This window comes from Tachypleus tridentatus, chromosome 9 (assembly GCF_004210375.1).
Source record: "Tachypleus tridentatus isolate NWPU-2018 chromosome 9, ASM421037v1, whole genome shotgun sequence".
In the NCBI taxonomy this organism is placed as follows: domain Eukaryota; kingdom Metazoa; phylum Arthropoda; class Merostomata; order Xiphosura; family Limulidae; genus Tachypleus; species Tachypleus tridentatus.
The window spans coordinates 56,812,077-56,824,256 of record NC_134833.1 but is presented as its reverse complement, the minus strand read 5'-3'; the positions used below and the strand labels follow the sequence as shown (position 1 = coordinate 56,824,256).

At 31.2% G+C, this 12,180-nt stretch overlaps 1 pseudogene across 5 annotated transcripts in view; it reads right to left on the bottom strand.

Annotated features, from left to right (window-relative positions):
- The window catches only part of LOC143225286 (sex peptide receptor pseudogene), a 130,850-nt pseudogene that overhangs the window by 78,174 nt on the left and 40,496 nt on the right, over positions 1-12,180 (bottom strand). Inside the window, exon 1 of one of the 5 annotated variants that reach the window (XR_013013773.1) lies at positions 187-282. The exons of 3 other annotated variants lie outside the window; for them this stretch is intronic. The product of XR_013013773.1 is annotated as a sex peptide receptor pseudogene, transcript variant X6 (transcript). Of the gene's footprint in view, positions 1-186; positions 283-12,180 lie in introns of those variants that run through there. One more of the 5 variants, XR_013013771.1, reaches the window with a different exon arrangement.

The window sequence follows — 12,180 nt, the reverse complement described above, 5'->3', positions numbered from 1 at the left end:
GTTCAAACTATGTTTCTTACGTTCTTCTATTGTTACTAATTTTACTGATATTCAAATGTGCTCTGTATATTCGACTTTCTTTCTTGCTTAAACTTTGTTTTAGAACTTCTGTGCAGTTATATTTCTATATATATTAATTATCGGAATTTTTACAACAACTTAAAAATAAAGAGAGAAAAAAATTACCTTTACTGACGATACGCTCTGTAATGGCACATCTGTAATGCCGGGCCCTGAAAGTTTCTACTTCAAATACTTAGAGGTATTTTAAGAGCCGTTATGAGGAGGCTAAAAATATTATTACATACGATTCTTCTGAATACATTATTAGAAATAATGAGAAACGAATGGATAACAGGAACACTGTAAAACAACTTTATCTTAAAATTATCACATTTTTATTTTAATGGGGCTTCACGCGTATACGTCCAAAACTTGGATATTGGAAAGTGCCGCACTGATCAACACTAATCATAACTGGGTAATATTTTGTAACTAGCCAATATTTTTATAACTGAGAAATAAATAAAACCATTTAAATTTAACATAAGTGATATCTTTCAGATTTAACCAATAAAAATTACAAAAAAAAATGAGTTTCAGTTATAAATAAACTAAAAAACCTTTAAGAAGTATTTGGTGTTACAAAATAAAAGCAAACAATCTTCACTGTCAAACTATGTCTACAAAATACTTCAATAAAATCTACTCCGTGATGTAATGCTGTGATGACAGTTCATTCTTCAACTGTGTCTACAAAAATTCTTCAATAAAATTTACTCTGTGATGTAATGCTGTAATGAAAGCTCATTGTTAAATTATATCAACAAAAATACTTCAATAAAATCTACTCTGTAATGAAATGCTGTGATGACAGTTCATTGATCATCTGTGTCTACAAAAATACTTCAATAAAATCTACTCTGTGATGTAATGCTGTGATGACAGTTCATTGTTAAACTATGTCTACAAAAATACTTCAATAAAATCTACTCTGTGATGCAATGCTATAATAAAAGTTCATTGTTTAACTATATCTCCAAATATACTTCAATAAAATCTACTCTGTGAAGAAATGCTGTGATGACAGTTCATTGATCATCTGTGTCTACAAAAATACTTCAATAAAATCTACTCTGTGATGTAATGCTGTGATGACAGTTCATTGTTCAACTGTGTCTACAAAAATACTTCAATAAAATCTACTCTGTGATGTAATGCTGTGATGAGAGTTCATTGTTCATCTGTGTCTACAAAAATACAAAAAAAAATAACTAAAATCTACTCTATGGTGTAATGCTGTGATTACACCTTATTGTCAAACTATGTTTAAAAATACTTCAATAAAATCTACTCTGTGATGTAATGCTGTGATGACAGCTCATTGTTAAACTATGTCTACAAAAATACTTCAATAAAATCTACTCTGTGATGTAATGCTGTAATGACAGTTCATTGTTCAACTATGTCTACAAAAATACTTCAATAAAATCTACTCTGTGATGTAATGCTGTAATGACAGTTCATTGTTCAACTATGTCTTGAAAAATTTTCAATAAAATCTACTCTGTGATGTAATGCTGTGATGACAGCTCATTGTTCAACTATGTCTACAAAAATACTTCAGTAAAATCTACTCTGTGATGTAATGCTGTGATGACAGCTCATTGTCAAACTATGTCTACAAAAATACTTCAATAAAATCTACTCTGTGATGTAATGTTGTAATGACAGTTCATTGTTCAACTATGTCTACAAAAACACTTCAGTAAAATCTACTCTGTGATGTAATGCTGTGATGACAGTTCATTGTTCAACTATGTCTACAAAAATACTTCAATAAAATCTACTCTGTGATGTAATGCTGTGATGACAGCTCATTGTTAAACTATGTCTACAAAAATACTTCAATAAAATCTATTCTGTGATGTAATGCTGTAATGACAGTTCAATGTTCAACTATGTCTACAAAAATACTTCAGTAAAATCTACTCTGTGATGTAATGCTGTAATGACAGTTCATTGTTAAACTATGTCTACAAAAATACTTCAATAAAATCTACTCTGTGATGTAATGCTGTGATGACAGTTCATTGTTCATCTTTGTCTACAAAAATACTTCAGTAAAATCTATTCTGTGATGTAATGCTGTGATGACAGTTCATTGTTCAACTATGTCTACAAAAATACTTCAGTAAAATCTACTCTGTGATGTAATGCTGTGATGACAGCTCATTGTTAAACTATGTCTACAAAAATACTTCAATAAAATCTACTCTGTGATGTAATGCTGTGATGACAGTTCATTGTTCAACTATGTCTACAAAAATACTTCAATAAAATCTACTCTGTGATGTAATGCTGTGATGACAGCTCATTGTTAAACTATGTCTACAAAAATACTTCAATAAAATCTACTCTGTGATGTAATGCTGTGATGACAGCTCATTGTTAAACTATGTCTACAAAAATACTTCAATAAAATCTACTCTGTGATGTAATGCTTTGATGACAGTTCATTGTTCAACTATGTCTACAAAAATACTTCAATAAAATCTATTCTGTGATGTAATGCTGTGATGACAGCTCATTGTTCAACTATGTCTAGAAAAATACTTCAATAAAATCTACTCTGTGATGTAATGCTGTGATGACAGTTCATTGTTCAACTATGTCTACAAAAATACTTCAGTAAAATCTACTCTGTGATGTAATGCTGTGATGACAGCTCATTGTCAAACTATGTCTACAAAAATACTTCAGTAAAATCTACTCTGTGATGTAATGCTGTAATGACAGTTCATTGTTCAACTATGTCTACAAAAATACTTCAGTAAAATCTACTCTGTGATGTAATGCTGTGATGACAGTTCATTGTTCAACTGTGTCTACAAAAATACTTCAATAAAATCTACTCTGTGATGTAATGCTGTAATGACGGTTCATTGTTCATCTATGTCTACAAAAATACTTGAATAAAATCTACTCTGTGATGTAATGCTGTGATGACAGTTCATTTTCAAACTATGTCTACAAAAATACTTCAATAAAATCTACTCTGTGATGTAATGCTGTGATGACAGTTCATTGTTCAACTATGTCTACAAAAATACTTCAGTAAAATCTACTCTGTGATGTAATGCTGTGATGACAGCTCATTGTCAAACTATGTCTACAAAAATACTTCAATAAAATCTACTCTGTGATGTAATGCTGTGATGACAGCTCATTGTTAAACTATGTCTACAAAAATACTTCAATAAAATCTACTCTGTGATGTAATGCTGTGATGACAGTTCATTGTTCAACTATGTCTACAAAAATACTTCAATAAAATCTACTCTGTGATGTAATGCTGTGATGACAGCTCATTGTTAAACTATGTCTACAAAAATACTTCAATAAAATCTACTCTGTGATGTAATGCTGTGATGACAGTTCATTGTTCAACTATGTCTACAAAAATACTTCAGTAAAATCAACTCTGTGATGTAATGCTGTGATGACAGCTTCATTGTCAAACTATGTCTACAAAAATACTTCAATAAAATCTACTCTGTGATGTAATGCTGTAATGACAGTTCATTGTTCAACTATGTCTACAAAAATACTTCAGTAAAATCTACTCTGTGATGTAATGCTGTGATGACAGTTCATTGTTCAACTATTTCTACAAAAATACTTCAGTAAAATCTACTCTGTGATGTAATGCTGTGATGACAGTTCATTGTTCAACTATGTCTACAAAAATACTTCAATAAAATCTACTCTGTGATGTAATGCTGTAATGACAGTTCATTGTTCAACTATGTCTACAAAAATACTTCAGTAAAATCTACTCTGTGATGTAATGCTGTGATGACAGTTCATTGTTCAAACTATGTCTACAAAAATACTTCAATAAAATCTACTCTGTGATGTAATGCTGTGATGACAGTTCATTGTTCAACTATGTCTACAAAAATACTTCAGTAAAATCTACTCTGTGATGTAATGCTGTGATGACAGTTCATTGTCAAACTATGTCTACAAAAATACTTCAGTAAAATCTACTCTGTGATGTAATGCTGTGATGACAGCTCATTGTTAAACTATGTCTACAAAAATCTTCAATAAAATCTACTCTGTGATGTAATGCTGTGATGACAGTTCATTGTTCAACTGTGTCTACAAAAATACTTCAGTCATATTTACTCTGTGATGTAATGCTGTGATGACAGTTCATTGTTCAAACTATGTCTACAAAAATACTTCAATAAAATCTACTCTGTGATGTAATGCTGTGATGACAGTTCATTGTTCAACTATGTCTACAAAAATACTTCAATAAAATCTACTCTGTGATGTAATGCTGTGATGACAGTTCATTGTTCATCTATGTCTACAAAAATACTTCAATAAAATCTACTCTGTGATGTAATGCTGTGATAACAGTTCATTGTTCAACTATGTCTACAAAAATACTTCAGTAAAATCTACTCTGTGATGTAATGCTGTGATGACAGTTCATTGTTCAACTATGTCTACAAAAATACTTCAGTAAAATCTACTCTGTGATGTAATGCTGTGATGACAGCTCATTGTCAAACTATGTCTACAAAAATACTTCAATAAAATCTACTCTGTGATGTAATGCTGTAATGACAGTTCAATGTTCAACTATGTCTACAAAAATACTTCAGTAAAATCTACTCTGTGATGTAATGCTGTGATGACAGTTCATTGTTCAACTATGTCTACAAAAATACTTCAATAAAATCTTCTCTGTGATGTAATGCTGTGATGACAGTTCATTGTTCAACTATGTCTACAAAAATACTTCAATAAAATCTACTCTGTGATGTAATGCTGTGATGACAGTTCATTGTTCAAACTATGTCTACAAAAATACTTCAATAAAATCTACTCTGTGATGTAATGCTGTGATGACAGTTCATTGTTCAACTATGTCTACAAAAATACTTCAATAAAATCTACTCTGTGATGTAATGCTGTGATGACAGTTCATTGTTCAACTATGTCTACAAAAATACTTCAGTAAAATCTACTCTGTGATGTAATGCTGTGATGACAGTTCATTGTTCAACTATGTCTACAAAAATACTTCAATAAAATCTACTCTGTGATGTAATGCTGTAATTACAGCTCATTGTTCAACTATGTCTACAAAAATACTTCAATAAAATCTACTCTGTGATGTAATGCTGTGATGACAGTTCATTGTTCAACTATGTCTACAAAAATACTTCAATAAAATCTACTCTGTGATGTAATGCTGTGATGACAGTTCATTGTTCAACTATGTCTACAAAAATACTTCAATAAAATCTACTCTGTGATGTAATGCTGTGATGACAGTTCATTGTTCAACTATGTCTACAAAAATACTTCAGTAAAATCTACTCTGTGATGTAATGCTGTGATGACAGCTCATTGTTCAAACTATGTCTACAAAAATACTTCAATAAAATCTACTCTGTGATGTAATGCTGTGATGACAGTTCATTGTTCAACTATGTCTACAAAAATACTTCAGTAAAATCTACTCTGTGATGTAATGCTGTGATGACTCATTGTTCAACTGTCTACAAAAATACTTCAGTAAAATCTACTCTGTGATGTAATGCTGTGATGACAGTTCATTGTTCAACTATGTCTACAAAAATACTTCAATAAAATCTACTCTGTGATGTAATGCTGTGATGACAGTTCATTGTTCAACTATGTCTACAAAAATACTTCAGTAAAATCTACTCTGTGATGTAATGCTGTGATGACAGCTCATTGTTCAACTATGTCTAGAAAAATACTTCAACAGAATCTATTCTGTGATGTAATGCTGTGATGACAGTTCATTGTTCAACTATGTCTACAAAAATACTTCAGTAAAATCTACTCTGTGATGTAATGCTGTGATGACAGCTCATTGTCAAACTATGTCTACAAAAATACTTCAATAAAATCTACTCTGTGATGTAATGCTGTGATGACAGTTCATTGTTCAACTATGTCTACAAAAATACTTCAGTAAAATCTACTCTGTGATGATATGCTGTGATGACAGTTCATTGTTCAACTATGTCTACAAAAATACTTCAATAAAATCTACTCTGTGATGTAATGCTGTAATGACAGTTCATTGTTCAACTATGTCTACAAAAATACTTCAGTAAAATCTACTCTGTGATGTAATGCTGTGATGACAGTTCATTGTTCAAACTATGTCTACAAAAATACTTCAATAAAATCTACTCTGTGATGTAATGCTGTGATGACAGTTCATTGTTCAACTATGTCTACAAAAATACTTCAGTAAAATCTACTCTGTGATGTAATGCTGTGATGACAGTTCATTGTTCAAACTATGTCTACAAAAATACTTCAATAAAATCTATTCTGTGATGTAATGCTGTAATTACAGCTCATTGTTCAACTATGTCTAGAAAAATACTTCAACAGAATCTCTTCTGTGATGTAATGCTGTGATAACAGTTCATTGTTCAACTGTGTCTACAAAAATACTTCAATAAAATCTACTCTGTGATGTAATGCTGTGATGACAGTTCATTGTTCTCTACAAAAATACTTCAATAAAATCTACTCTGTGATGTAATGCTGTGATGACAGTTCATTGTTCAACTATGTCTACAAAAATACTTCAATAAAATCTACTCTGTGATGTAATGCTGTGATGACAGTTCATTGTTCAACTATGTCTACAAAAATACTTCAATAAAATCTACTCTGTGATGTAATGTTGTAATGACAGTTCATTGTTCAACTATGTCTTCAAAAATACTTCAGTAAAATCTACTCTGTGATGTAATGCTGTCATGACAATTAATTGTTCAACTATGTCTACAAAAATACTTCAGTAAAATCTACTCTGTGATGTAATGCTGTGATGACAGTTCATTGTTCAACTATGTCTACAAAAATACTTCAGTAAAATCTACTCTGTGATGTAATGCTGTGATGACAGCTCATTGTCAAACTATGTCTACAAAAATACTTCAATAAAATCTACTCTGTGATGTAATGCTGTGATGACAGTTCATTGTTCAACTATGTCTACAAAAATACTTCAGTAAAATCTACTCTGTGATGTAATGCTGTGATGACAGTTCATTGTTCAACTATGTCTACAAAAATACTTCAGTAAAATCTACTCTGTGATGTAATGCTGTGATGACAGTTCATTGTTCAAACTATGTCTACAAAAATACTTCAATAAAATCTACTCTGTGATGTAATGCTGTGATGACAGTTCATTGTTCAACTATGTCTACAAAAATACTTCAGTAAAATCTACTCTGTGATGTAATGCTGTGATGACAGCTCATTGTCAAACTATGTCTACAAAAATACTTCAATAAAATCTACTCTGTGATGTAATGCTGTGATGACAGTTCATTGTTCAACTATGTCTACAAAAATACTTCAGTAAAATCTACTCTGTGATGTAATGCTATGATGACAGTTCATTGTTCAAACTATGTCTACAAAAATACTTCAATAAAATCTACTCTGTGATGTAATGCTGTGATGACAGTTCATTGTTCAACTATGTCTACAAAAATACTTCAGTAAAATCTACTCTGTGATGTAATGCTGTGATGACAGTTCATGAACAGTCTCAAAAATTTCAATAAAATCTACTCTGTGATGTAATGCTGTAATGACAGTCATTGTTCAACTATGTCTACAAAAATACTTCAATAAAATCTACTCTGTGATGTAATGCTGTGATGACAGTTCATTGTTCAACTATGTCTACAAAAATACTTCAGTAAAATCTACTCTGTGATGATATGCTGTGATGACAGTTCATTGTTCAACTATGTCTACAAAAATACTTCAGTAAAATCTACTCTGTGATGAAATGCTGTGATGACAGTTCATTGTTCAACTATGTCTACAAAAATACTTCAATAAAATCTACTCTGTGATGTAATGCTGTAATTACAGCTCATTGTTCAACTATGTCTACAAAAATTCTTCAACAAAATCTCTTCTGTGATGTAATGCTGTAATGACAGTTCATTGTTCAACTATGTCTACAAAAATACTTCAGTAAAATCTACTCTGTGATGTAATGCTGTGATGACAGTTCATTGTTCAACTATGTCTACAAAAATACTTCAGTAAAATCTACTCTGTGATGTAATGCTGTGATGACAGTTCATTGTTCAACTATGTCTACAAAAATACTTCAGTAAAATCTACTCTGTGATGTAATGCTGTGATGACAGTTCATTGTTCAACTATGTCTACAAAAATACTTCAGTAAAATCTACTCTGTGATGTAATGCTGTGATGACAGTTCATTGTTCAACTATGTCTACAAAAATACTTCAGTAAAATCTACTCTGTGATGTAATGCTGTGATGACAGTTCATTGTTCAACTATGTCTACAAAAATACTTCAGTAAAATCTACTCTGTGATGTAATGCTGTGATGACAGCTCATTGTCAAACTATGTCTACAAAAATACTTCAATAAAATCTACTCTGTGATGTAATGTTGTAATGACAGTTCATTGTTCAACTATGTCTACAAAAATACTTCAGTAAAATCTACTCTGTGATGTAATGCTGTGATGACAGTTCATTGTTCAACTATGTCTACAAAAATACTTCAGTAAAATCTACTCTGTGATGTAATGCTGTGATGACAGTTCATTGTTCAACTATGTCTACAAAAATACTTCAGTAAAATCTACTCTGTGATGTAATGCTGTAATGACAGTTCATTGTTAAACTATGTCTACAAAAATACTTCAATAAAATCTACTCTGTGATGTAATGCTGTGATGACAGTTCATTGTCAAACTATGTCTACAAAAATACTTCAATAAAATCTACTCTGTGATGTAATGCTGTGATGACAGTTCATTGTCAAACTATGTCTACAAAAATACTTCAATAAAATCTACTCTGTGATGTAATGCTGTGATGACAGCTCATTGTCAAACTATGTCTACAAAAATACTTCAATAAAATCTACTCTGTGATGTAATGCTGTAATGACAGTTCATTGTTCAACTATGTCTACAAAAATACTTCAGTAAAATCTACTCTGTGATGTAATGCTGTGATGACAGTTCATTGTTCAACTATGTCTACAAAAATACTTCAATAAAATCTACTCTGTGATGTAATGCTGTGATGACAGTTCATTGTTCAACTGTGTCTACAAAAATACTTCAGTAAAATCTACTCTGTGATGTAATGCTGTGATGACAGCTCATTGTTAAACTATATCTACAAAAATACTTCAATAAAATCTATTCTGTTATGTAATGCTGTAATGACAGTTCATTGTTCAACTATGTCTACAAAAATACTTCAGTAAAATCTACTCTGTGATGTAATGCTGTGATGACAGTTCATTGTTCAACTATGTCTACAAAAATACTTCAATAAAATCTACTCTGTGATGTAATGCTGTGATGACAGTTCATTGTTCAACTATGTCTACAAAAATACTTCAGTAAAATCTACTCTGTGATGTAATGCTGTGATGACAGTTCATTGTTCAACTATGTCTACAAAAATACTTCAATAAAATCTACTCTGTGATGTAATGCTGTGATGACAGTTCATTGTTCAACTATGTCTACAAAAATACTTCAATAAAATCTACTCTGTGATGTAATGCTGTGATGACAGTTCATTGTTCAACTATGTCTACAAAAATACTTCAGTAAAATCTACTCTGTGATGTAATGCTGTGATGACAGTTCATTGTTCAACTATGTCTACAAAAATACTTCAGTAAAATCTACTCTGTGATGTAATGCTGTGATGACAGTTCATTGTTCAACTATGTCTACAAAAATACTTCAGTAAAATCTACTCTGTGATGTAATGCTGTGATGACAGCTCATTGTTCAAACTATGTCTACAAAAATACTTCAATAAAATCTACTCTGTGATGTAATGCTGTGATGACAGTTCATTGTTCAACTATGTCTACAAAAATACTTCAGTAAAATCTACTCTGTGATGTAATGCTGTGATGACAGCTCATTGTTCAAACTATGTCTACAAAAATACTTCAATAAAATCTACTCTGTGATGTAATGCTGTAATGACAGTTCATTGTTCAACTATGTCTACAAAAATACTTCAATAAAATCTACTCTGTGATGTAATGCTGTGATGACATGACAGTTCATTGTTCAACTATGTCTACAAAAATACTTCAATAAAATCTACTCTGTGATGTAATGCTGTGATGACAGTTCATTGTTCAACTATGTCTACAAAAATACTTCAGTAAAATCTACTCTGTGATGTAATGCTGTGATGACAGTTCATTGTTCAACTATGTCTACAAAAATACTTCAATAAAATCTACTCTGTGATGTAATGCTGTGATGACAGTTCATTGTTCAACTATGTCTACAAAAATACTTCAATAAAATCTACTCTGTGATGTAATGCTGTGATGACAGTTCATTGTTCAACTATGTCTACAAAAATACTTCAATAAAATCTACTCTGTGATGTAATGCTGTGATGACAGTTCATTGTTCAACTATGTCTACAAAAATACTTCAATAAAATCTACTCTGTGATGTAATGCTGTGATGACAGTTCATTGTTCAACTATGTCTACAAAAATACTTCAGTAAAATCTACTCTGTGATGTAATGCTGTGATGACAGTTCATTGTTCAACTATGTCTACAAAAATACTTCAATAAAATCTACTCTGTGATGTAATGCTGTGATGACAGTTCATTGTTCAACTATGTCTACAAAAATACTTCAATAAAATCTACTCTGTGATGTAATGCTGTGATGACAGTTCATTGTTCAACTATGTCTACAAAAATACTTCAGTAAAATCTACTCTGTGATGTAATGCTGTGATGACAGTTCATTGTTCAACTATGTCTACAAAAATACTTCAGTAAAATCTACTCTGTGATGTAATGCTGTGATGACAGTTCATTGTTCAACTATGTCTACAAAAATACTTCAGTAAAATCTACTCTGTGATGTAATGCTGTGATGACAGTTCATTGTTCAACTATGTCTACAAAAATACTTCAGTAAAATCTACTCTGTGATGTAATGCTGTGATGACAGTTCATTGTTCAAACTATGTCTACAAAAATACTTCAATAAAATCTACTCTGTGATGTAATGCTGTGATGACAGTTCATTGTTCAACTATGTCTACAAAAATACTTCAGTAAAATCTACTCTGTGATGTAATGCTGTGATGACAGTTCATTCTTCAACTATGTTTGCAAAAATACTTCAGTAAAATCTACTCTGTGATGATATGCTGTGATGACAGTTCATTGTTCAACTGTGTTTACAAAAATACTCAATAAAATCTACTCTGTGATGTAATGCTGTGATGACAGTTCATTGTTCAACTATGTCTACAAAAATACTTCAGTAAAATCTACTCTGTGATGTAATGCTGTGATGACAGTTCATTGTTCAACTATGTCTACAAAAATACTTCAGTAAAATCTACTCTGTGATGTAATGCTGTGATGACAGCTCATTGTCAAACTATGTCTACAAAAATACTTCAATAAAATCTACTCTGTGATGTAATGCTGTAATGACAGTTCATTGTTCAACTATGTCTACAAAAATACTTCAGTAAAATCTACTCTGTGATGTAATGCTGTGATGACAGTTCATTGTTCAACTATGTCTACAAAAATACTTCAGTAAAATCTACTCTGTGATGTAATGCTGTGATGACAGTTCATTGTTCAACTGTGTCTACAAAAATACTTCAGTAAAATCTACTCTGTGATGTAATGCTGTAATGACAGTTCATTGTTCAACTATGTCTACAAAAATACTTCAATAAAATCTACTCTGTGATGTAATGCTGTGATGACAGTTCATTGTTCAACTATGTCTACAAAAATACTTCAATAATATCTACTCTGTGATGTAATGCTCTGATGACAGCTTCATTGTCAAACTATGTCTACAAAAATACTTAAATAAAATCTCTCTGTGATGTAATGCTGTGATGACAGCTCATTGTCAAACTATGTCTACAAAAATACTTCAATAAAATCTACTCTGTGATGTAATGCTGTGATGACAGTTCATTGTTCAACTATGTCTACAAAAATACTTCAGTAAAATCTACTCTGTGATGTAATGCTGTGATGACAGTTCATTGTTCAACTAT